The sequence below is a fragment of the Aedes albopictus genome, chromosome 3, assembly GCF_035046485.1.
Source record: "Aedes albopictus strain Foshan chromosome 3, AalbF5, whole genome shotgun sequence".
NCBI lineage: Eukaryota > Metazoa > Arthropoda > Insecta > Diptera > Culicidae > Aedes > Aedes albopictus.
Genome location: NC_085138.1, coordinates 376,931,642 through 376,958,617, shown reverse-complemented (window position 1 = coordinate 376,958,617; position 26,976 = coordinate 376,931,642). Strand labels below are relative to the sequence as shown.

Below are 26,976 nucleotides of genomic sequence, written 5' to 3'. Positions count from 1 at the left end.
GTCATTCTAGGATGGCACAAATGTCCCAAATGGAGGATAACGTGCCTCAGGAGCCGGCCTTCTGAAGGTACCTTACCAAAATGTTACAGACCTTCTCTCGTCAAGTAACTTTTCGTGATATTTACAAAAATTGGACGAAGATTTTAATGTTTGCAAATTATTTCTTAATTGCCGTTCTCGGACTAGCTGCCCGAGCTGTCATCGGAGAATTAATTTGCGAGATGGTTTGGTAGAGCATTGACAACATTCACTCTCTCATCATAAAATATTAATGAAGGGTTCTGAGGGACATTCAGTTATCTTGTTTTTGAGAGAACGGAGAACTATCGTTCTTTTCAAACGAACGACAGTTCATTCATTCATTCCAAAGAACTAGTTCTTTTGAACCGTTCGCTCATCTCTAATCTGCAAGAGCTGCTGTTGAAACCCCAGGAGAAATAAGGACTGTTCAATTTATAAAACGGACAACTTGCTTGTGCGATATCTTTTTTTATTTTTCAATAAAATCATTATCAGTTTTTTGCATAACTTTCCATAGTTATTCTCAAATGTAGGAAAAATATAACATTAAGCAAAATGTTCTTTATTGTGGAACTGAAGCGGTTTTCGTAAAACATCAGTAAAAACCCATTTCTCAAACTTCGATATAACTTTCCACATACATACTTAACATGCGCATTTCCAAGATGTTTTTAATGAATTGGAAGCTTTTACTATTCTACTAAAGGAATAGCTGAATAGTTGATCAGTATTAATGCACCATCCAAGCAGTCTCCAGCTTGATATAGCGAGTTGCTTTGTTCTCATAGAAATTATTATAAAATGTTCATTTAATTCCTGTGTTGCAATAGCATCATGGATTAAGCTAAAAAATTGTCCAGAGTAGAAGAATATTGCTTTGTGAATGATACAGAAGAAAAAGTTACTTTCAATTGCATTTTTCATCAAAAATTTAATCCATAAAGATGGTCATATTAAACAATTTCATACTTTTTGCTCCATTGATGCAGATTTTCGACTCAAGCGAATCTTGTTATTATATATTTTCAACAAAGTTGGTAAACTGTGTCTGTAATGGCGCACAGTATCCAAACCAGCAATGCTATTAAGAAGCAGTTTTCTGCATTTAAAACCACATTATTTCCACTTTCGATTGGATGCATAAAAAAAAATATTATTTAATATTTTCATGCCCTTCTTGCTTTACAGTTGAATTTTATTCAAAAAATCGAATCTCACTTGAGACTTTAATATCTCAACACATAATTTTGCAATTGAGTTTAAATTTTGACAGAATGTTTATTACTCATGCTGCTGCAGCATGGCACATACTTTTCTGGTATTAACCGTTATGTGTCCGACAAACTTTTTGCTTTTTTCTACACCGTGCTTTTTGAATGGGCGCTGGGTACCCGGGTACCCTGTCGGCTACATAAGGGTTAAAAACGATATACCATATGTGAACAATAAATTAAATATATTTTTTAAATTTTCAGCAATCGAAAAATTCACCTCATTCATCACCTGGCCGATTTTCTATAAAATAAAACTATTTTTATTCGATTCAAAAATGATTACTATAATGAAAGATGATGTGCTGCACAACGAAGCAGGTTAAATTTGAACTACGCGTCTTTTTTTATAGCCTTGTAAAGTTGTCCGTTTTATAAATTGAACAGTCCTTATCTGGAGAACTTTTTGAAGGAATTCCTGAAAACAAAAGCGCCAGAAGAGACTTTAAGAATTTCCAGAGGATTGTTTTGAGTAGTTTTCGATTGTCTGCAAGAATTTAGGAACTCTTGGACCAAGAGAACCAAGAGATAGCCAGGAAGAAATCCAAAGAAAAAATCCATGAGGATTCTCAGAAGGACCTTCTCGGAAATATCAACCCAAGTAACATTTTGATGACCAATTAGTCTTGTAGAGGTTTAGAAAACCGTCATAAAACCTTTTACCTTTTATTTTGGTTTTATGATGGTTCTTAGAACCTCTTCTAGTCTAATTGACTAAAAATGTTACTTGGGAAGAGTCGTATTGCCAGAAGAAACTTCTGAAAGAATTCCAGGAGACATCCTAGTTGGAATTCTCACAGAAGTTTTTTTTTAATTTTTATTTTTGTGTATTTTAACTAATGCTCTTACAGGAGTATTGTGTTGTTCTTTGCTGTGCATGCATCACTCCTGTAGGGGTGAGTATGGCAGCATAATCGATCGCGTTCGCTATTGTTTCGAGTGAAAACCAAAACAATAGATGCGCGGGTGTTTAGTGTTAAGTGTTGTGTTGTTCTTTACAGAGAAGAAAATTAATCAAGACAATTAGATGATCGGCATTGAACCACAAAAACCCCACAACAATTGGTGAGATCTTTCCAATATTATTTATTTATAAATACTTCTATTTCAGTACATTTACTTTATAACTGCATATAAGTTGAAAATTCGCTATTTTCAACATCCTTTCATCTATTGGAAGATGCTTCAGTTCTGGGCTCTTTCTAAGTTGATGAAGGGATTTATAAATGCTTGCAAGGACTTGGCCAGGTGTGTGAAGCTGAGTGAATCTATGACATTGTAGATAGTAGCGACATCACCAATGTCAATGGAAATATTCAACTTTGCAACTCCATCCAAGATTTGTGCAAGTATTCATGCTATGCTATGCTATGCTATTTTAACTAATGCTCTTACAGAAGTCTCAGAAAAAATTGAAATTTTAGAAGGAAGATGTTGAGAAATTCCGAATAAGCTCCAAAACCCAAAAAATCTCAGAAGAAATACAGAAGGAATTCAAGAAGAAAGCTCAAGATCAAAAATCAAGAAAGAACTTACAAAAAAATTCGGTAGAACTTTTTCGATAAATATCACAAGTTGTTCCTTTAAATCTTCAGAAAAAACATCATGAGAAATAATGAAAAGAACTACTGGAGGCTATTGCTATGAATCTCTAGGTGACATCTATTAATGACGAATCTGAGGAGAAACTTCTGCAAAACGCCAGAAGAGAATCCCAGAAGTAATTCCTGAAAATAACCCAGAAGAAATAGCCAGAAAGGCCTTCAATAACTTTTTTTTTTATTTTAGGCTTGCGGTTGTCAAAGCTAGGTTTCAAACGTGTTCAAAAACTAGCCATTTTCTCAGGAGACCAGGTAACCAAGCCGATGTGTTGAAACCACTTTAACTTGTTTGTAAATTTGAGAAGTTTGCCATGTCGAAGCTAATTGCAAAAAAAAAAAACAAAGCCTCTAAACAGATCATCTAAAATACGGTGGAGAAGCACTGGTAAGAGCACTATATTGGCTTATTTCCAAGATTTGGGCGGAAGAAGTATTACCGGAGAAATGTATGGAAGGTATCGTGTATCCCATCTACAAAAAGGGCGGAACTTGGATTGGGGGAACTATCGCGCGATCACACTACTGAGCGCTGCCTACAAGATACTCTCTAAAATTTTATGCCTTATATTTTTACCGATTGCAAGAGAGTTTGTGGGGCAATATCAGGCTGATTTCAAGGGCGAACGCGCTAATATGTACCAGATGTTCGCCATCTGCCAGGTGCTGCAGAAATGCCGTGAATACAACGTACCCACATATCATCTGTTCATTGATTTTAAATCGGCGTATGATACAATCGATCGATACTAACTATGGCAGATTAAACATGAATACAATTTCCTAGATAAACTGATTCGATTGATCAAGGTGACGATGAATCGAATGATGCACGTAGTTCAAGTATCAGGGACACTCTCCAGTCCCTTCGAATCTCGCACACGTGGTACGGTAAGGTGATGGTCTTTCGTGCTTGCTGTGTTTAACATTACTTCAGAGGGTGTAATAAGGGGAGCGGGGATAAACATGAGTGGAACGATTTTCACGAAGTCTGCCCAGCTGCTGGGTTCGCTGATGCTATTGATATTATTGATATTATATGATATTTTAGACGATGGCAGAAACGTATGTATAATGTACATCCGACTAAAGGATAAAGCCAGGCGATGGAGATGGAAATCAATGATTCTACTTCAATTTCCAGATTAGGTAAAAGTAAAGATTATCGATAAAGTTAAACATAACACTCTTAAAATGCACACATACTGCTATTCGTGAAACTTGCTGCTGCCTGCGACAGAGCACTTAGTCTACCAAAAGAAATGTATCAGCTTTCCCAGCGGCATGGTGTGGTCCGGGGTAAGGTCGACAGACCTTCAATAAATAACGAAGGGCACTGGCAGCGATAAAACTTTTTCGGTGTTAAACCAAGTGATTAATCATGTGTGGGTAGGTACTGGCCGTAAGGGTGAGGGTTTTCCCGTGCGTGTGCTCACATGGCCGGCACTCGTATTTATGAAAAGGCATTCGGTTGGAAGCTGAACAGATTGATGGTTGTTTTGGCGGATGTTTGCCACGGACACCATCCAAAATGTGGAGAGAAATAAGGCTCGGGCAACCCTGTTTGATCCGTGAGTCTGCTCGATGATGCATTATCATTAAGGAGGAATCACAATTGAATCCATGATCTTATCGATTGGTGTGATTGATACGGCCAGGGTAAACAGAAAGACACCACTGCAAGCAACATTTAGCTGGCCAGTTAGTCTTGTAGCGGTTTTCAAAACAGTCATAAATCGAAGACTACTTTATCAAGAAGACATGCACCTCTGTTATTTTCCCATACTAACGGCATGCGACACCGACGGCACCGCCGCCTGTTGAACTAAGGTGCTACCTTTGTATAAAAGTGGAAGAATGTATTGGTGCGAGTATGAAGATTTACACACACTATCATAAATGCTTCCACCTTAACCCGTGGTGGCGCTGCTAACAGTGACTCCCGATTTTGAGCAGTGCTGCAAGTCTTCTTGATAAAGTGGTCTTCGCATAAATCCTAATAACTTTTATTTTGGCCTCATGATGGTTTTAAGAACCTCTTCTAGTCTATCTGACTAAATAAATGTTACTTGGTTAACTAACACTGTGTGTATCAATAAGTAACAAACACCGACACAACTTTTTCACTCGAGTAAAGTTCATAGAAATAAATATTTTACTTCTGGAATCAATTTTAAACAATTGTCAATAATGATTCTTCAAAAAGATGAACGAAGGTTCAAAATAGCAATGCTACACATGTCGTACACGGAACCAATTATAATTGCATATATATTTTTTATCCGTTTTGCTACCCTACGCTAAATAAAACACTGTCTTTCGCCGAAGTTATCTACCCCAGCCAACAAGAGTTCGTAATAAATGATTTCCATACAGCAGCAGCTGATAACCGAAACCGGGTACAATAAGTCACTTTCCTTGTTGTGACAACCGTGCCCAGATCGATCAAGAAGCATTGCAATGATGATTTAACGATGTAACGCGATATTTGATACTGCGCCAGCTGACGATGGTAGCTCCTTGCCCTCTACGCCTACATCTCTTACCCAGACTGTGTTCCACCCAATCGCACCGACGAACGACCGTCACAGCTCGGTAACAGTTCGCTCTGTTATTCCGTACGTGAAATATGACAGTCATTCAGATATCATTATTACATTTTCTGCCCCCGCTCGCTCGTTTATGTCTGCTGCTGCCGCCGGCAGAATTTGACACCAAAAGTCAAGGTTCGGAACTGCCGTTGACGGGATCAATATATTTTCTTACCGGTCAACCCCGGTCCCCCCATTCGAATAAGTAAGTTATTATCTTTGCAACATCGTTGTCTGTTGGGCACATAATAATCGGAACATTATAGGACACGGGGAAAATGATTACACGTATCCTATTTTTAGGACCCACTTCACCATGATGGAGCCAACAATAACCGTTCGATGAAGGGGTTCCACTCACTAGCCTCAAACACAAGAATGGCGACCATCAGGGAAACTTATCAGACTGATATCCACTGTCACACCATCATCATACAAGAGTTCGTTTTGTTTCGGCTTACGGAGCGAATAATCAGATATTAACAATTACATTCTGGCATTGAGTAGGTGTGGTGTTGTGTGGAGGGCAGTGATCACCTGACGATGTATTTATACACGTACGTCGTACACACTTCATCGGTGCGGTTCCTCTCGGCATTGGTTTCGTAATGTTTTTATTTTCGTGAATGAACAGGAAAAGGTTGAATCGCCCTACGCTTTGTGACAGTGTATTTCTCGAACGATTTACAGGGTAAAGACTAAACTTTACACCAATGCATTTTCGTAAAGCTACCGCTAACCATGCGTCTCCGTTTTCGTTCGACTGGAAATGTTTCGCTATTCTTTAAATACGATGATAGGTAGACATAAGCCGATACCTTACAATTTTCGAAACGTGTCGGATATACTGTACATAGCTGAGTTTTTACAATACAATCTTTTGGTTGCAGTGGTGGTGTTACTTATAAAGTATTATAAGTAGAGACCATTTTTGCTGTATAAGTGCTTTAACGAGTATCTTTTCTAGAGCGTTTGCGCCATAACTTGTCATGCAGCTAATTGAACATACTTACCTTACCGATCAGGCTAAGGCCGGGGTGGCCTCTGCTGTACGTAGTAGCTGTCTCCATTCCACTCGGTCCATGGCTTTGTGTCTTCAGTTCCGCACTCTGCGTAGGGTCCGCAGATCGTCCTCCACTTGGTCGACCCACCTAGCTCGCTGCGCTCCACGTCTTCTTGTACCGGTCGGATGACTCTCGAGAACCATTTTAGTCGGGTTGCTATCCGACATCCTGATGACGTGACCCACCCACCGTAGCCTCCCGATTTTCGCGGTATGGACGATGGTTGGTTCTCTCAGCGGCTGATGCAGCTCGTGATTCATTCGCCTTTTCCAAGTCCCGTCTTCCATCTGCACTCCGCCGTAGATGGTACGCAACACCTCTCGTTCGAAATCTCTGAGGGCGCGTTGGTCCTCTGCTCGTAGGGTCCATGTTTCGTGTCAATAGAGGATCACCTGTCTATTCAGCGTTTTGTAGATAGTTAACGTCGTGTTACGGCGTACTTTATTCGATTGTAGAGTTCTGCGGAGTCCAAAGTAAGTACGATTTCCTGTCACAATGCGCCTCTGAATTTCTCTGCTGGTGTCGCTGTCGGCGGTCACCAGTGAGCCCAAGCACACGAATTCTTCAACCGCCTCGATTTCGTCACCGTCGATATAAATTCCGGGTGGCGGGCGCGGTGATTCCTCCCTGGAGCCCTTTGCCATTATGTTCTTTGTCTTCGACATATTAATGACTAATCCGATTCACCTGGCTTCACTCTTTAGTCGGATGTACGTTTCCGTCATCGCCTCAAATTTACCAGCTCCAATATCAATATCGTCAGCGAAACCAAGCAGCTGAACGGACTTCGTGAAAATCGTTCCACTCGTGTTTATCCCCGCTCTCCTAATTACACCCTCTAAAGCACACCCTTGCCGTAACCCTCTGCGAGATTCGAAGGGACTCGAGAGTGTCCCTGATACTCGAACTACGCACATCACTCGATCCATCGTCGCCTTGATCAATCGTATCAGTTTATCCGTGAATCCGTATTCGTCCATAATCTGCCATATCTGTTCTAGATCGATTGTATCATACGCCGATTTGAAATCGATGAACAAGTGATGTGTGGGCACGTTGTATTCGCGACATTTCTGCAACACCTGGCGGATGGCGAACATCTGGTCCTTTGTAGCGCGTTCATCCATAAATTCAGCCTGATATTGCCCTACGAACTCTCTTGCAATCGGTGATAGACGGCGGCATAACATTTGAGAGAGTATCTTGTAGGCAGCGCTCAGTAGTGTGATCGCGCGATAGTTCCCGCAATTCAACTTGTCGCCCTTTTTGTAGATGGGACACACGATACCTTCCATCCATTCCTCCGGTAATACTTCCTCCTCCCAAATCTTGGTAATGACCCAGTGTAGTGCTCTCACCAGCGCTTCTTCACCGTATTTTAGAAGCTCGCTTGGTAGTTGATCTACCCCAGCGGCTTTGTTGTTTTTCAACCGGCCAACCTCCTCCTCAATCTCTTGGAGGTCAGAGGCCGGAAGTCTATCGTCCTGTGCACATACTCCTAAATTATGCACGATTATGCAGATTATGCACGAATACGGATTCCCGGATAAACTGATACGGTTGATCAAGGCGACGATGGATCGAGTGATGTGCGTAGTTCGAGTATCAGGGACACTCTCGAGTCCCTTCGAATCTCGCAGAGGGCTACGGCAAGGTGATGGTCTTTCGTGCTTGCTGTTCAACATTGCTTTGGAGGGTGTAATAAGAAGAGCGGGGATAAACACGAGTGGGACGATTTTCGCGAAGTCCGTTCAGCTGCTTGGTTTCGCCGACGATATTGATATTATTGCTCGTAAATTTGAGACGATGGCGGAAACGTACATTCGACTAAAGTGTGAAGCCAGGCGAATCGGATTAGTCATTAATGTGTCGAAGACAAAGTACATGATGGCGAAGGGCTCCAGGGAGGAATCACCGCGCCCGCCACCCCGAATTCATATCGACGGTGATGAAATCGAGGCGGTTGAAGAATTCGTGTACTTGGGCTCACTGGTGACCGACGACAACGACACCAGCAGAGAAATTCAGAGGCGCATTGTGGCAGGAAATCGTGCCTACTTTGGACTCCGCAGAACTCTACGATCGAATAAAGTTCGCCGTAACACGAAGTTAACCATCTACAAAACGTTGATTAGACCGGTCGTTCTCTATGGGCACGAAACATGGACCCTACGTGCAGAGGACCAACGCGCCCTTGGAGTTTTCGAACGGAAGGTGTTGCGTACCATCTACGGCGGAGTGCAGATGGAAGACGGGACTTGGAGAAGGCGAATGAACCACGAGCTGCATCAGCTGCTGGGAGAACCAACCATCGTCCATACCGCGAAAATCGGGAGGCTACGGTGGGCGGGTCACGTCATCAGGATGTCGGTTAGCAACCCGACTTAAATGGTTCTCGAGAGTCATCCGACCGGTACAAGAAGACGTGGAGCGCAGCGAGCTAGGTGGGTCGACCAAGTGGAGGACGATCTGCGGACCCTACGCAGAGTGCGGAACTGGAGACAAACATCCATGGACCGAGTGGAATGGAGGCGGCTCCTATGTACAGCAGAGGCCACCCCGGCCTTAGCCTGACCGGTAAGGTAAGTACATACTCCTAAATCTGTTACCACGCCACCTTCGGTACTTGCAACGTCTCCATTGAGGTGCTCATCGTAATGCTGCCGCCACCTCTCGACCACCTCACGCTCGCTCGTGAGAATATTCCCGTGGTTATCTCGGCACATGTCGGCTTGTGGCACAAAGCCTCTGCGCGAGCGGTTCAGCTTCTCGTAGAACTTTCGTGTGTCCTTAGCGCGGACAGCTCTTCCATCGCTTCGCGATCTCGTTCTTCCTGCTGGCGCTTCTTCATCCGGAAGACTGAGTTCTGCCTGTTCCGCGCCTGTTTGTAACGTGCCTCATTCGCTCTCGTACGGTGTTGCAGCATTCTCGCCCATGCTGCATTCTTCTCGTTTTTCAACTGTTCACATTCGCCGTCGTACCAGTCGTTTCTGTGATTCGGAGTCGCGAAGTCTGCTGCTGTAGCCGAGGTACTACCTATGGTGGATCGAATGTCCCTCATGCTGGGCGTTATTTTTTGATCTCAAAAGCTGGATACTTAGTGAGTATTTTGAAGAAACCTCGATGACACCACCGCTTCTGATTTCAACTAGTTTGAGGAGGTGCGTAAAAAGCGTCATGAATCTACTGCAGCAAGAAAAAGTATGTAGTACAAAGTGATTGCATATGCGTTGGAAAGCATGGATCGGAACGATATGCGAAGGTTTTATGTAATTGTCACAAGACTGCGACAGCCCCCGCACCGGCCAATCTTCGGATGATGAATCCAGATTGAGAAACTGATCACCAGTTCCGTAGACAATCGGCTACAACCTAGCCTCAGAATGGCAAACTCGGCTGAAGGAGTTAGAAGATTCTGAAAAGTTTCAGCATTTACGTAAACAGCTAGTGGTTGACTTCAAGCAGTAGAGGCTCAAAGCATATGATGCCCAGTTTCTGACAGAGAAGTAAACTCGCGATGATAGTAGCGCAGTAAGCTTCAGGATCGTTCAAGAGACACTAGTAAATCGATAAGAACATCCAGGCAGACAGCAGTCCAAGAAGCTACCCCGCAAACAATTGTAGAATATGTTCAAACCAGCACTCCAAATAAAAAGAAACGGCTATTAGTAGGAGACTCAGGTAACTTTGATCAGTTGAAGTAAATTGATTGGTGTGCCCGAAATCGTCTTGGCTGGTGCGTTTATGAAACACATACTGCTGGCATAAGTTTTCTGAGTACGTGAACGTTCACGTGGAGTTAACAGAAAACGGACCAGTCATTGTACGAGGTGTTCAGACAGATAGTTCTTAGCAATAGAAGCAGCGACAATGAATGGGGCTCATCGGAAGACGATAAACGGGCGTTGAAAATACTGGAGAAGACCACCACACGAGTGTACGGAAGGTTTGAAACTGGGCTGTTGTGGCGATATGAAGAATCATGTCTTCCAGATTGTTTTCTAATGGCGCTTTGACGAATGGTGGCTCTGGAGAGGATGTAGGCAAAAAAAAAACAGTGAGTCGTGTCAAGTACAAGACACTGAAGACGACCTTACAGTTGAGGTCGAAATACGTATCTGTCAAAGGATGCAAATCCTTAGTGGAATTCAAAGGAACAGTACTTAACCCGATTTTCTTTTAATTTTCAAAAAACAGTTTTCTTGACAGAAAAGTCAGGAAACAAATAATAGCGGAGAACGTTGAAAAAAGGATATGCGCACTATGAAGCCGGTTCGTGTATGGTACTTTCCATTGGCTGATTAAGGAGGGCTGATTAATCAGGCAATGGCAGAATGAAAGCTTTAGCCATTTGATGATTTTAGAAATACTACCCGGGTAGACATGAATATCATAATCATACCTCAAAACGATCAAATTTTGATGTCATATCTTAATATGATATTGGTGAGATATTCAAAGAGTTGCCAAAAATCTGCTCAATATCTCATCGTGACATGATTTCAAAATTAGTACTTGATTTGATCTTCAGAAAGCCGCTGCATAAATGTCGAAATTTCTCAACATTGCGCATGAAAACTATTTTTAAATTTGGTGTATATTTTCATTATACGCCGTCCCCAAATTACGTAACGGTTTAGGGGATAGGGAATTAATAAATTACGCTTCAGAGGAATAGGGAACACAGTCTAAAACGCATTATGGATGCCCCCCAGATCCTAATCAAATAACCACCCGGATAAAAACTAACCATAGGGTGTATGGTGAAAACCATTCCTGCACCATACAGTGTACCAGCTACAATAAAGTGTATTGTAATGAAATGGTTCGCTATACTATACATTTACATTGGATTTTTATGTAACAATATATTATACTGTTTTTCTTACGTTTGAACCATTCACTTTTCCGAAACATTATTTTCCGTGATTTTTTAATTATTTATTCAGTTTGAGATTTTTTCCGTGCTTTGTTTTGTTGATGTTTGTGAATTTTTTGATGCAAAGGAAAGGAAAGAGAAAAAAGTGAATAAGTTGAAACACCAATTTAAAGTCAATAACATGTTTAAATCAGCGATAAACCAGGTGTTCTAAGAACTGCAGGTCCAAGCAGGGGTCCAAGAGATATAGCGGGCTAGGTGTGTAGAGTGCGATGAAAGAAATACTAATGTAGGCCAACCCGGAAAGGTGCAGGTCAGATTACCGTAAATCAGTGGATGAGTTCAACACTATTCTTTCTGTATTTGCATTTAGGGGATTTTTCTCCTCTTCTCTCATGTGAAGTTGCCTTCGACCACAATCGAATCAAATGCGATTGACAAACTTTATCTTTGACGTAGAGCCATCTTTAACATATGAACTGGACTGAATACTGAAATGACTTCTAATATAGGTTCGTCTGCGGATTCGCTTTTTAACCTAACTTATACAGTCCCGATTCGTTCGTTGGCGGCTCGTTAGATAGGCTGTCTCGATGATTGGATGTTCGCTGGTTGGGGAAAAACCCAACTAAAAAGCACTGTCAATTTCTAAATCTATGTCAAAACTAGTTTGACGTCTGACCATCGTCGCATCGCAGCTCCTGTATACAGACCGTGTGCGCAAGTATGCGAGTGTTTCGTGACGTATTTCTCGTCACTTGCGTGTGTCTAGAGCATTTTGATCAGTTGTCAGTTGCCCCAACGAACGAACACGATTCGCTAATCGGGGCGCAGTCGTGACCCAACGAGCGAATCCTCATTGTATTTGAATCGAACTTGACAGTTTCCTCATGAGTTGTTATGTATTTCAAACTTTAGTCAAACTGGTGCCTCAATATTGCAATAACGGTTAAGCACGCTGTAATGATATTTATGTACCTCGTCACCCACTTCATGCAACTACATTAGTGGTCTAATAACACATAGCGCGCTCAGCATAGTTCCATCATGCCGCTCAAAGTGTTTCCACAAATAATGCTTAGTTTGCAAAACCCGGTTATCTGGCTGGTGGGCATGGGAGCCTAAGCTTCAACTGTTAATGCAATCAGAGACTTCTCAGTTATGCGCGGTCCCACGTATGCCACTGCATTTATATATATATAGATGTAATGTAAAATAATACAACATAACAAAAAAGAACCATTCCAAAACCATTTGATTAAATGTATAACCAGTAGTGAAATTACAATTAAAAACAATTTATTTACGGTACGTTTTATTGTTTGAAACCATTCATGTACCATACAATGTACGGTATATTTAAACCCACGTATCAGTATTTTGAACAATTTATTAACAATAAAATGTATGGTTTTGCAAAAAAATATATATGGAGAAAAATATTTTTTTATATTGTTACGATACTTAACACTATACGGGTATATTGTAAAAATCTTATTTACAATTCACGGTATGGTGTCTACATTACATCTTATTGTTTTTGTATTTTTATTTTTACAGTGGTGTCTATTGTAAAAATATGGTTCTAAATAGTACTGTTACAATACAACGTTCGGTTTTTCTATTGTATTTTTTATTCGGGCACCGAGTTCAAAAATGTCGAATTAAGCGTTACGTAATAAATAGATGTCACCTTATGTCCTCCATGAATTTAACAAACGAGCTCTGGAAGGAGGTAGAAGTGGCCTTCATTTTCATATTTATAGGCAATTGATGATGACTAGCTTTGTTATTTGAAGCATAGGCAAAAATGTGAAATCATCTAGAGAAAAGTGCTCTTTTAGTTTAGGAGAATGTGCATTTCTCAATTGAGCTTTAATCCATTTTTAATTTGCATGCTATCGCTTCAGTTTGTAAATTTTGGGTAGAAACTGTATTAATATTCTGCAACAGAACATTTATCATTGGAAAATCTGAAAAAATACTGCCTAAGATCAAAATTAGCTCTTCACATTTCCATCTGCAACATCCAGAAATCGAAAGATCTGAAAATTACTGCTCAAGATCAAAATCAGTTCTTTCATACATTCATTTACAATATCCGAAAATTCCGAAAAATCCGAAAAGATCTGAAAACTACTATTCAGGATCAAAATGAGTTCTTTCACACACTCATCTACAACATGGTGCGACCAAACCAACACAACTACCATGAGCCGCAAACACTTTGAAGGCGTAGAACTTGATGCTCTTGTTACCTTCTGATTCCAGATATGATTGGTAGTGCAGTGGTAATGTCACTGGTCATAAATCACAAGGTCATAAGTTCGATTCTGGTCGCAGCCATATTTCTTTTATTTTAACTCAAATCCATCTGTCAGATCATTTTTTGATATTGGTTTGATGTTCTACAGCCCAGATCTCCTCAGACTTTAGTTTGATCTTATCTTATCTATATGAGATATTATTATGTTCTTCCCCATACTAATTTTTGATCTTATTTTTGATATTTTATCCCTTATGTCAAACAAACCAATAGCTAATTATGATCTTGAGTATTTCACTGAGGAATATCAAATGATGTAGTGTTTATTTTTTTTTCTACTCGGGTATTTTATAATTACATACTTTGAATTAATCTTTGATAGTATTTTAAAATAAAATCTGGAACGGGATTTTGGAAAAAAGGTTTTTTAACATGCTTCTTTTATCTGGCTAAACTTTCGAACGAAAAGTAATTGAATATTTTGAAACTGTCGTTATAGTTTTATCCGGAAAAATATATGGAGGAGATATCGACGTCGTGTCTGATTACTTGAGAAATGGCGATATTAATACAAGAATGCTACAGGAATTTCAGGAGTATTTACTTGGGATATCCTGGAGGAAGCCCTGTAAAATACAGTGGAATTACAGGAGCAAATGGCTAGAGAAATTCGTTGGGAATTTTATGGAGAAATACCAAGTGGAATGGCAAGATGAACTCCTAAAGTAATCCGTAGATGAATTACTAAAGAAGGTGATGGAAGAATTCCTTTAATATTTTTTGATGGAATTCCCAAAAAAAAATGAGGAAATATCTAAAACTTCAGAAATTATTTCTTAGTTCAAAGAAGTTTCTATACCAATTCTAAGAGGAACTTTCAGTGGGATTCTCAAAGGACTTTTTTCTCAGCACAATTCCTCGAGAAACTCTAACAAGAATTCGTAGATGAAGAAGGTCAGGAGGAATTGCTTTCCCCAGCAACAAATTTCTATAAAATTGTTATGGGAATGCTTGGACGAGGTTTTCTGGAATGTAGGAATTTCATGAAAACTTTTAGTATAATCGCTGGAGATGTTTTTTATTTCTTAAGAAATTTCTTGAAAATTTTTTACTTGAGCATCACAAATGTTCTACATGAGTTGCAAATATTATGTGACTAAATTTGGTAACATAAGAGTTACATAAACTTTTGTAGGCCATGTGCTACTCGGGTAGAGATTTTTCTCCAGATTTTTTTGTGTGTTTTTTTTTCAGTGCTAAAGAAACTCTTGGATGAATCGGTACAAAAATTCTTGAAGGAATTTGTAGAAAAAAAAACTGTGAAAATTCTAAAAGAGCTTCACAGAAAAAAACTTGTGATTTTGTTGAGGAGACTTCTGTGCGAATTATCGGAAAAATGCTTGGTGGAGTTTCTAAAAATTTTTCTGGTGCTGTTTCTTAACTTATGTAGGAATTTCTGAGACAATTCTGGAGAACTTGTAACTTGAAAAATTTGTAAAACAAAAATCCAGATTTGTTTTGGAGAAGTTTATGGAGAAAATCCTGAAGAAATTTCAGTGAGAATTTTTGAAGGAAATTTTCTTGAAACCATTCCATGTCAAACTTTTTGAAAAATTCTTGAAGATATTGCTGAGTGGTTTACTATATAATTAATTACTATATAATTTCTGAAAAAAAATCTTTGAGTAGTTTCTCGATTTCCATTAGATTTTTTACAAGACGATGCCAGAGCACTCCTTGAAGTAATTCTTACCACATTATGAGCATGAGCATAGATGACCGCACAATTCGTAGTTGCTACTCCGTGATTGACCAGAGCAATCGAAATTGTACAAGGAACCAATGAATAGGGCTTGGGACTAGCTTACTATTCTCAATGTACACAGTTCGAGAGCTCTCAACTTTATTAAGGTCAATAACGGCGCCGGCCACGTCCTTACGGTCATCGAGGAAGGGAGGGAATGTTAGTAAGACAAACGTTGTTAAAAAGACCGCGAATCGCTGCATCGCCACGCTTGTTTCAGGAAGGAATTTTTTGTTAGTAGCGGTGGGTACATTGTCAGTCTGGGAGTCACCTATGGTTGGTGATATGATTTGACAATGGATCAATAACACTAACTTTCGCGCACAATCGACCACTATTCTATACGAAACATATCTAATAAAAGAAATCCTGTCACGCGTCTCCACCCCATCAGAGAGCAGAAACTTTTAGTCCATTCCACGCAGGGATGAACTGAACGCAACAAAGGACACATCAATAAACCAAAGCGTATGCATTCACAACATGGTACATTGTGAACACTAAACACTCGCGCATCTAATGTTTTCGGTTTCGTGCGAGACAATTGCGAACGCGAACGATTATGCTGCGATACTCACTCCATACAGGAGCGATGCATGCACAGCAAGGAACAACACAATACTAAGCACTACACGCAAAATAAGAAAGGCTACCAAAAATTGAGATATGCCTTTTCTACCAATAATAATTAATTATTAATGTATTAAAACCTTGAAGTAATTCTTACCACATTATTCGCACAAGCCCAGGCTTCCACGATTCTTTGGAGGGTTTGATTGAAAATTTACTATGCTTTCAAAAGAGCTTTCTCCAGAGACACATTGAATGTGCTTCCCGTGCCGGACGTCTTCTTCCGAGATACCAACTTTGACAGACCCGCCTCAGGTCGAAAGTGATGATAAAGGCACCGTCGGTCGGTCGCTCGACCGCCACCATCACCACCGCCTATCGGTGTTGGTTTGATTTCTTTCTGTACTGGGAGAGGAAAACTTTCACGCTTCGCTGGGACTTTTATTTGACTTGGGTCACATCACATCACAGCCTGTGTCGTCGTCGAAATGAAGTGCTGCTGTTGTTATCATAAATCATTTTCTCGCTGTTTGACAGACAGCTGCGTCGAGTGCGACCGGGTGCCAACACAAGAGATGGGCTCCGTAAGTTTTTATCGATCGTGAACATTCATGAACAGGAAACTTTTGTCGATGTTCGATTAAGGAACTTTGTAGACGACGTTTTTGAAAAATGTTTCAGGAAGGTTCGGACATTACAAAACAATACACGGATGTATTCTATTAACAACTTCAGAATCAGTTACTATTCAGGTTATTGTACAAATGATTGACTGTTTTCGAGTGAATGATAAAAAAGTTCCAATCTTAACTAACCATGTACACTTTAGAAAATCTTCGTAATCGCTATAGTTGTATCCCGAGCAGAAGAAAATATCAATAGCATGATAAAATATGTTATTTTGGCTTAATAATTGAATAATGGAATCAGTAATGTTTATGTTATTAGCATAACATATTATGGTATAAACTTGTCTGTCATAAGCGGCAAAATAACAAATATCATAACAAAAATATGTTCCTGGAAGACTAATTCAATAACACGTTTTGTTAGATCAATTACTACTTAATAACAGGAAATTTGTGAACTTGTTATTGTTGTGTTATTGTTCATCACATATTTGTACATTCTCTATAGCAGAATAATAACTAAACTTGTTCTACAATAAAATATATTATTGAAATATTATCTTGTGGATATATCCCAATAACTTGCACATAACAAAGTAAGATTGCCCAACAAAACATGTTATTAAAAAGATATATTTTGATAAGTTAACAATAACAAATTATGATATAAAAATAGGCTATATGATTCTGTTGTTATCAATTTGCTATTCTCCTCTGCTCGGGATAATACAGCTTATAGTTATTTTTTCAATTTGATGTTTTTCAGGCAGTCAGGATTAAAATTTCTTTACAAATGCAAGTCATAACAATGATAGGTAGAACAATGGATATTATTAATAACAATATATTTTATAGTTGTTATATAGTAAAGCCTGTATCCGCAATAATCGGGACACAGAAGTACGGCTGCAGCTCTGTAATGAATCGGTAAAATTGGCCAAATAATTGTGGAGCCTCGTAGCCGTGCGGTTAGGGTCACCAAGCTTCTAATCGCACTATGCTATGGGGTGAGGGTTCGATTCCCGCTCCGGGCGATGAAACTTTTCGTGAGAATAGTTTCTTCTCCGTATCCACTGGTGCATGCTCCGTGTGTCCTTTGTCTAGTGTTTAGGTTTCATTCAGTCTGTGCAGCCTCTGGCTGAAGACGGTGTTCGCGTCTTTTTTTTAAATTGGCCAAATAATTGACTGAGAACTCTTTGGTGTATGTTCATTATCTGTGCCAAATTTCATAAAAATCGATGCATTACTTTTAATTGTGATGTTCGATTCCCGCTCCGGGCGATGAAACTTTTCGTGAGAATAGTTTCTTCTCCGTATCCACTGGTGCATGCTCCGTGTGTCCTTTGTCTAGTGTTTAGGTTTCATTCAGTCTGTGCAGCCTCTGGCTGAAGACGGTGTTCGCGTCTTTTTTTTTTAAATTGGCCAAATAATTGACTGAGAACTCTTTGGTGTATGTTCATTATCTGTGCCAAATTTCATAAAAATCGATGCATTACTTTTAATTGTGGATAAAAAACAAACAGACGTGGTCTGAAGAATTTTGTACAATTATGACCAATTTTCATTCGCATAGTAGATGGTTCGTTTCCGCTACAGTCAAAAGTTCTGTGATGATAATTATGAAATTTTGTTAGCAGTTATGATACTTATAGAGACACTTTCTCGCAAAATTTCATCCACTTTTATCAATTGGTTTGAAAGCTACTGGTGTTGATAGGAGTGAGTGTTAGTGAAAATTTTTCGTGTTTTTCATGTGCGATGTTTGTCTATGCATAACTTTTGAATTTCTCTGCCAATTTTCATGAAATTTTCACAGAAAGTAGTTGAATATGTATATATTATGCCTCCAAAATTTGATGATTATTGGTGTTGTACTTTCAATGGTACAATCGAATCAATAAAGGGTGCTGACTAATTGCTGTCTGAGGGGCTAAAATCACGTTTAGTCCCAATACATGTTTCGACTATAAAATTGTTGATAGTGCATCGATTTTTTTGAAATTTTGGCTATGCAACGAATTTAGATTAAGAGGTTTGTGTTCAAAATTTCAGCCATTTCCTTTGCCAAATTCGAAAGTTACAGCGCTGACAAGCAAAACTAGGGGCTGTACAAAATTCAATGGCGCACATTCTACTCTTTCATTGCTACAACAAAAAGTACTGCACCGATTCACATGAAATTTTGTAGGTGAAATGAACACATCTTAAGATGTTATGAGGCCGAATTTGAGCAAGTTTAATGTATCTATTACAGAGTTACAGCTGTATTTCTGTGTCCCGATTATTGCGGATACAGGCTTTAGTACAACAATATATTCTATTGTAGAGAAGCTTCAAGCAATATTAAAACAATATAACATATGGTTTGAGATCCAGATTTTGACGATACATATAAAGACGATTCTAGAGTTAACAACCTAAATATTGAATTGAGAAATTATTATTTACGATAAATCATAAGGTTCGTAACCATAACTTAAAAAGTTATTAAATGGTTTTATTTTATTTTATCATTTTATCGTAACATATCATTTTATTAAACCAGGGAGGGAGAACTTCGTCCGACATTCTTCCGGAGAGAAATGAATTCCAAGTCTATCTTATCGTTAGCATTTCCAGCGTCTCCATGTTTCGTTCATTAATCACACACACAGCACACCAGCAAATTCAATTAACTTTGCCCAGCACCAGAGGAATGACTTCGAAAACATTTGTATCCCCTCTTTGTTATCCATCCATACATACTTCGTAGGTACCAGAAACGATCAATAAACGGTTTTCACTCGAAATTCACCTTACTTAACTCTACCGTCTTCCCAGTACATGAACCGATGTGACCTTCCGGGAAGACGGTAAGGTCACACCGTCGTTCCTCCGGGAAGATGGGCATCCTTAGAATTTCTTTTCACCTATTGCACGCGTGTACCTACGACGCGACGGTTGGCGGTAAAAGCGTGTGGTGTATCTATTCGGCAAAGGTCATTAAATCTATTGTACAGCGCAGATGCTACACCATTATCCGCACTCGTCGCTTTTCCCGTGAGAGTACTTGAAATAATGTTCTGCGCGTGATGGAAAAAAGCAGACGTTGGGAATGGCGCTCTTATGCGAAATTCGGAGCTCATTATGTTTGCCTTGCTTCTTCTTGCTGGTGCGTGAAAAACCGTCTGGATCGATGTTGATTATGCTATTCATCGTGGAACCTGATTGAGTTGGGATAAGACTTGGAATTGGATTGGATTTGGATTGGATTTGGATTGGCTTGGATTTGGATTGGATTGGATTGGATTTGGATTGGATTTGGATTGGATTTGGATTGGATTTGGATTGGATTTGGATTGGATTTGGATTGGATTTGGATTGGATTTGGATTGGATTTGGATTGGATTTGGATTGGATTTGGATTGGATTTGGATTGGATTTGGATTGGATTTGGATTGGATTTGGATTGGATTTGGATTGGATTTGGATTGGATTTGGATTGGATTTGGATTGGATTTGGATTGGATTTGGATTGGATTTGGATTGGATTTGGATTGGATTTGGATTGGATTTGGATTGGATTTGGATTGGATTTGGATTGGATTTGGATTGGATTTGGATTGGATTTGGATTGGATTTGGATTGGATTTGGATTGGATTTGGATTGGATTTGGATTGGATTTGGATTGGATTTGGATTGGATTTGGATTGGATTTGGATTGGATTTGGATTGGATTTGGATTGGATTTGGATTGGATTTGGATTGGATTTGGATTGGATTTGGATTGGATTTGGATTGGATTTGGATTGGATTTGGATTGGATTTGGATTGGATTTGGATTGGATTTGGATTGGATTTGGATTGGATTTGGATTGGATTTGGATTGGATTTGGATTGGATTTGGATTGGATTTGGATTGGATTTGGATTGGATTTGGATTGGATTTGGATTGGATTTGGATTGGATTTGGATTGGATTTGGATTGGATTTGGATTGGATTTGGATTGGATTTGGATTGGATTTGGATTGGATTTGGATTGGATTTGGATTGGATTTGGATTGGATTTGGATTGGATTTGGATTGGATTTGGATTGGATTTGGATTGGATTTGGATTGGATTTGGATTGGATTTGGATTGGATTTGGATTGGATTTGGATTGGATTTGGATTGGATTTGGATTGGATTTGGATTGGATTTGGATTGGATTTGGATTGGATTTGGATTGGATTTGGATTGGATTTGGATTGGATTTGGATTGGATTTGGATTGGATTTGGATTGGATTTGGATTGGATTTGGATTGGATTTGGATTGGATTTGGATTTGGATTGGATTTGGATTGGATTTGGATTGGATTTGGATTGGTTTGGATTGGATTTGGATTGGATTGGATTTGGATTGGATTTGGATTGGATTTGGATTGGATTTGGATTGGATTTGGATTGGATTTGGATTGGATTTGGATTGGATTTGGATTGGATTTGGATTGGATTTGGATTGGATTTGGATTGGATTTGGATTGGATTTGGATTGGATTTGGATTGGATTTGGATTGGATTTGGATTGGATTTGGATTGGATTTGGATTGGATTTGGATTGAATTGGATTGGAATTGGATTGGAATTGGATTGGAATTGGATTGGAATTGGATTGGAATTGGATTGGATTGGATTGGATTTGGATTGGATTTGGATTGGATTTGGATTGGATTTGGATTGGATTTGAATTGGATTTGGATTGGATTTGGATTGGAATTGGATTGGAATTGGATTGGAATTGGATTGGAATTGGATTGGATTTGGATTGGATTTGGATTGGATTTGGATTGGATTTGGATTGGATTTGGATTGGATTTGGATTGGATTTGGATTGGATTTGGATTGGATTTGGATTGGATTTGGATTGGATTTGGATTGGATTTGGATTGGATTTAATTGGATTGGATTTGGATTGGATTTGGATTGGATTTGGATTGGGTTTGGATTGGATTTGGATTGGATTTGGATTTGGATTGGATTTGGATGGATTTGGATTCGATTTGGATTGGATTTGGATTGGATTTGGATTGGATTTGGATTGGATTTGGATTGGATTTGGATTGGATTTGGATTGGATTTGGATTGGAATTGGATTGGATTTGGATTGGATTTGGATTGGATTTGGATTGGATTTGGATTGGATTTGGATTGGATTTGGATTGGATTTGGATTGGATTTGGATTGAATTTGGATTGGAATTGGATTGGAATTGGATTGGAATTGGATTGGAATTGGATTGGAATTGGATTGGAATTGGATTGGAATTGGATAATTGGATTTGGATTGGATTTGGATTGGAATTGGATTGGAATTGGATTGGAATTGGATTGGAATTGGATTGGATTTGGATTGGATTTGGATTGGAATTGGATTGGAATTGGATTGGAATTTGATTGGATTTGGATTGGATTTGGATTGGATTTGGATTGGATTTGGATTGGATTTGGATTGGATTTGGATTGGATTTGGATTGCATTTGGATTGGATTTGGATTGGATTTGGATTGGATTTGGATTGGATTTGGATTGGATTTGGATTGGATTTGGATTGGATTTGGATTGGATTTGGATTGGATTTGGATTGGATTTGGATTGGATTTGGATTGGATTTGGATTGGATTTGGATTGGATTTGGATTGGATTTGGATTGGATTTGGATTGGATTTGGATTGGATTTGGATTAGATTTGGATTGGATTTGGATTGGATTTGGATTGAATTTGGATTGGATTTGGATTGGATTTGGATTGGATTTGGATTGGATTTGGATTGGATTTGGATTGGATTTGGATTGGATTTGGATTGAATTTGGATTGGATTTGGATTGGATTTGGATTGGATTTGGATTGGATTTGGATTGGATTTGGATTTGGATTGGATTTTGATTGGATTTGGATTGGATTTGGATTGGATTTGGATTGGATTTGGATTGGATTTGGATTGGATTTGGATTGGATTTGGATTGGATTTGGATTGGATTTGGATTGGATTTGGATTGGATTTGGATTGGATTTGGATTGGATTTGGAGTGGATTTGGATTGGATTTGGATTGGATTTGGATAGGATTTGGATTTGGTTTGGATTTGACTTGGATTGGATTTGGATTTGGATTGGATTTTAATTGGATTGGATTTGGATTGGAATTGGATTGGATTTAGATTGGAGTTGGATTTAAATGGGACAGGATTTGGATTGGATTTCTAGGGGGATGCCAGGGGAATTCTAGGAGGAATTCCAGGTGAAATTCCAGGGAATTCCAGGGGAATTCCAGGGGAATTCCAGGGGAATTCCAGGGGAATTCCAGGGGAATTCCAGGAGGAATTGCAGGGGAATTCCAGAAGGAATTGCAGGGAAATTCCAGGGGAAGTGCAGGAGGAATTCCAGGGGAAGTGCAGGAGGAATTCCAGAGGAATTCCAGGAGGAATTCCAGAGGAATTCCAGGAGGAATTCCAGAGGAATTCCAAGAGGAATTCCAGAGGAATTCCAGGAGGAATTCCAGAGGAATTCCAGGAGGAATTCCAGAGGAATTCCAGGAGGAATTCCAGAGGAATTCCAGGAGGAATTCCAGAGGAATTCCAGGAGGAATTCCAGAGGAATTCCAGGAGAATTCCAGAGGAATTCCAGGAGGAATTCCAGAGGAATTCCAGGAGGAATTCCAGAGGAATTCCAGGAGGAATTCCAGAGGAATTCCAGGAGGAATTCCAGAGGAATTCCAGGAGGAATTCCAGAGGAATTCCAGGAGGAATTCCAGAGGAATTCCAGGAGGAATTCCAGAGGAATTCCAGGAGGAATTCCAGAGGAATTCCAGGAGGAATTCCAGAGGAATTCCAGGAGGAATTCCAGAGGAATTCCAGGAGGAATTCCAGAGGAATTCCAGGAGGAATTCCAGGAGGAATTCCAGAGGAATTCCAGGAGGAATTCCAGAGAAATTCCAGGAGGAATTCCAGGAGGAATTCCAGAGGAATTCCAGAGGAATTCCAGGAGGAATTCCAGAGGAATTCCAGGAGGAATTCCAGCGAAATTCCAGAGGAATTCCAGGAGGAATTCCAGGAGGAATTCCAGAGGAATTCCAGGAGGAATTCCAGAGGAATTCCAGGAGGAATTCCAGAGGAATTCCAGGAGGAATTCCAGAGGAATTCCAGGAGGAATTCCAGAGGAATTCCAGGAAGAATTCCAGAGGAATTCCAGGAGGAATTCCAGAGGAATTCCAGGAGGAATTCCAGAGGAATTCCAGGAGGAATTCCAGAGGAATTCCAGGAGGAATTCCAGAGGAATTCCAGGAGGAATTCCAGAGGAATTCCAGAGGAATTCCAGAGGAATTCCAGAAGAATTCCAGAGGAATTCCAGAAGAATTCCAGAGGAATTCCAGAAGGATTCCAGGAGGAATCCCAGAGGAATTCCAGAGGAATTCCAGGAGGAATTCCAGATGAATTCCAGGAGGAATTCCAGACGAATTCCAGGAGGAATTCCAGAGGAATTCCAGGAGGAATTCCAGGAGGAATTCCAGGAGGAATTCCAGGAGGAATTCCAGGAGGAATTCCAGAGGAATTCCAGGAGGAATTCCAGAGGAATTCCAGGAGGAATTCCAGAGGAATTCCAGGAGGAATTCCAGAGGAATTCCAGGAGGAATTCCAGAGGAATTCCAGGAGGAATTCCAGAGGAATTCCAGGAGGAATTCCAGAGGAATTCCAGGAGGAATTCCAGAGGAATTCCAGGAGGAATTCCAGAGGAATTCCAGGAGGAATTCCAGAGGAATTCCAGGAGGAATTCCAGAGGAATTCCAGGAGGAATTCCAGAGGAATTCCAGAGGAATTCCAGAGGAATTCCAGAAGAATTCCAGAGGAATTCCAGAAGGATTCCAGGAGGAATCCCAGAGGAATTCCAGAGGAATTCCAGGAGGAATTCCAGATGAATTCCAGGAGGAATTCCAGACGAATTCCAGGAGGAATTCCAGAGGATTTCCAGGAGGAATTCCAGGAGGAATTCCAGGAGGAATTCCAGGAGGAATTCCAGGAGGAATTCCAGGAGGAATTCCAGGAGGAATTCCAGGAGGAATTCCAGAGGAATTCCAGGAGGAATTCCAGAGGAATTCCAGGAGGAATTCCAGAGGAATTCCAGGAGGAATTCCAGAGGAATTCCAGGAGGAATTCCAGAGGAATTCCAGGAGGAATTCCAGAGGAATTCCAGGAGGAATTCCAGAGGAATTCCAGGAGGAATTCCAGAGGAATTCCAGGAGGAATTCCAGAGGAATTCCAGGAGGAATTCCAGAGGAATTCTGGAATTCCTCCTGGAATTCCTCTGGAATTCCTCCTGGAATTCCTCTGGAATTCCTCCTGGAATTCCTCTGGAATTCCTCCTGGAATTCCTCTGGAATTCCTCCTGGAATTCCTCTGGAATTCCTCCTGGAATTCCTCTGGAATTCCTCCTGGAATTGCTCTGGAATTCCTCCTGGAATTGCTCTGGAATTCCTCCTGGAATTCCTCTGGAATTCCTCCTGGAATTCCTCTGGAATTCCTCCTGGAATTCCTCTGGAATTCCTCCTGGAATTCCTCTGGAATTCCTCCTGGAATTCCTCTGGAATTCCTCCTGGAATTCCTCTGGAATTCCTCCTGGAATTCCTCTGGAATTCCTCCTGGAATTCCTCTGGAATTCCTCCTGGAATTCCTCTGGAATTCCTCCTGGAATTCCTCTGGAATTCCTCCTGGAATTCCTCTGGAATTCCTCCTGGAATTCCTCTGGAATTCCTCCTAGAATTCCTCTGGAATTCCTCCTGGAATTCCTCTGGAATTCCTCCTGGAATTCCTCCTGGAATTCCTCTGGAATTCCTCCTGGAATTCCTCCTGGAATTCCTCTGGAATTTCGCTGGAATTCCTCCTGGAATTCCTCCTGGAATTCCTCTGGAATTCCTCCTGGAATTCCTCTGCAATTCCTCTGGAATTCCTCCTGGAATTCCTCTGGAATTCCTCCTGGAATTCCTCTGGAATTCCTCCTGGAATTCCTCTGGAATTCCTCCTGGAATTCCTCTGGAATTCCTCCTGGAATTCCTCTGGAATTCCTCCTGGAATTCCTCTGGAATTCCTCCTGGAATTCCTCTGGAATTCCTCCTGGAATTCCTCTGGAATTCCTCCTGGAATTCCTCTGGAATTCCTCCTGGAATTCCTCTGGAATTCCTCCTGGAATTCCTCTGGAATTCCTCCTGGAATTCCTCTGGAATTCCTCCTGGAATTCCTCTGGAATTCCTCCTGGAATTCCTCTGGAATTCCTCCTGGAATTCCTCTGGTATTCCTCCTGGAATTCCTCTGGAATTCCTCCTGGAATTCCTCTGGAATTCCTCCTGGAATTCCTCTGGAATTCCTCCTGGAATTCCTCTGGAATTCCTCCTGGAATTCCTCTGGAATTCCTCCTGGAATTCCTCTGGAATTCCTCCTGGAATTCCTCTGGAATTCCTCCTGGAATTCATCTGGAATTCCTCCTGGAATTCCTCTGGAATTCCTCTGGAACTCCTCTGGAATTCCTCTGGAATTCCTCTGGAATTCCTCCTGGAATTCCTCTGGAATTCCTCTGGAATTCCTCCTGGAATTCCTCTGGAATTCCTCCTGGAATTAATCTGGAATTCCTCCTGGAATTTCTCTGGAATTCCTCCTGGAATTTCTCTGGAATTCCTCCTGGAATTCCTCTGGAATTCCCCCTGGAATTCCTCTGGAATTCCTCCTGGAATTCCTCTGGAATTCCTCCTGGAATTCCTCTGGAATTCCTCCTGGAATTCATCTGGAATTCCTCCTGGAATTGCTCTGGAATTCTTCTGGAACTCCTCTGGAATTCCTCTGGAATTCCTCCTGAGGAATTCCAGGAGGAATTCCAGAGGAATTCCAGGAGGAATTCCAGAGGAATTCCAGGAGGAATTCCAGAGGAATTCCAGGAGGAATTCCAGAGGAATTCCAGGAGGAATTCCAGAGGAATTCCAGGAGGAATTCCAGAGGAATTCCAGGAGGAATTCCAGAGGAATTCCAGGAGGAATTCCAGAGGAATTCCAGGAGGAATTCCAGAGGAATTCCAGGAGGAATTCCAGAGGAATTCCAGGAGGAATTCCAGAGGAATTCCAGAGGAATTCCAGGAGGAATTCCAGAGGAATTCCAGGAGGAATTCCAGGAGGAATTCCAGCGAAATTCCAGAGGAATTCCAGGAGGAATTCCAGGAGGAATTCCAGAGGAATTCCAGGAGGAATTCCAGAGGAATTCCAGAGGAATTCCAGAGGAATTCCA

The 26,976-nt window shown here is 40.4% G+C and overlaps 1 protein-coding gene across 2 annotated transcripts in view; it reads left to right on the top strand.

Annotated features, from left to right (window-relative positions):
- LOC109409873 (GTP-binding protein Di-Ras2) overlaps positions 1–26,976 on the top strand; it is a 539,614-nt gene that overhangs the window by 43,546 nt on the left and 469,092 nt on the right. The gene's annotated exons all lie outside the window — the stretch shown is intronic.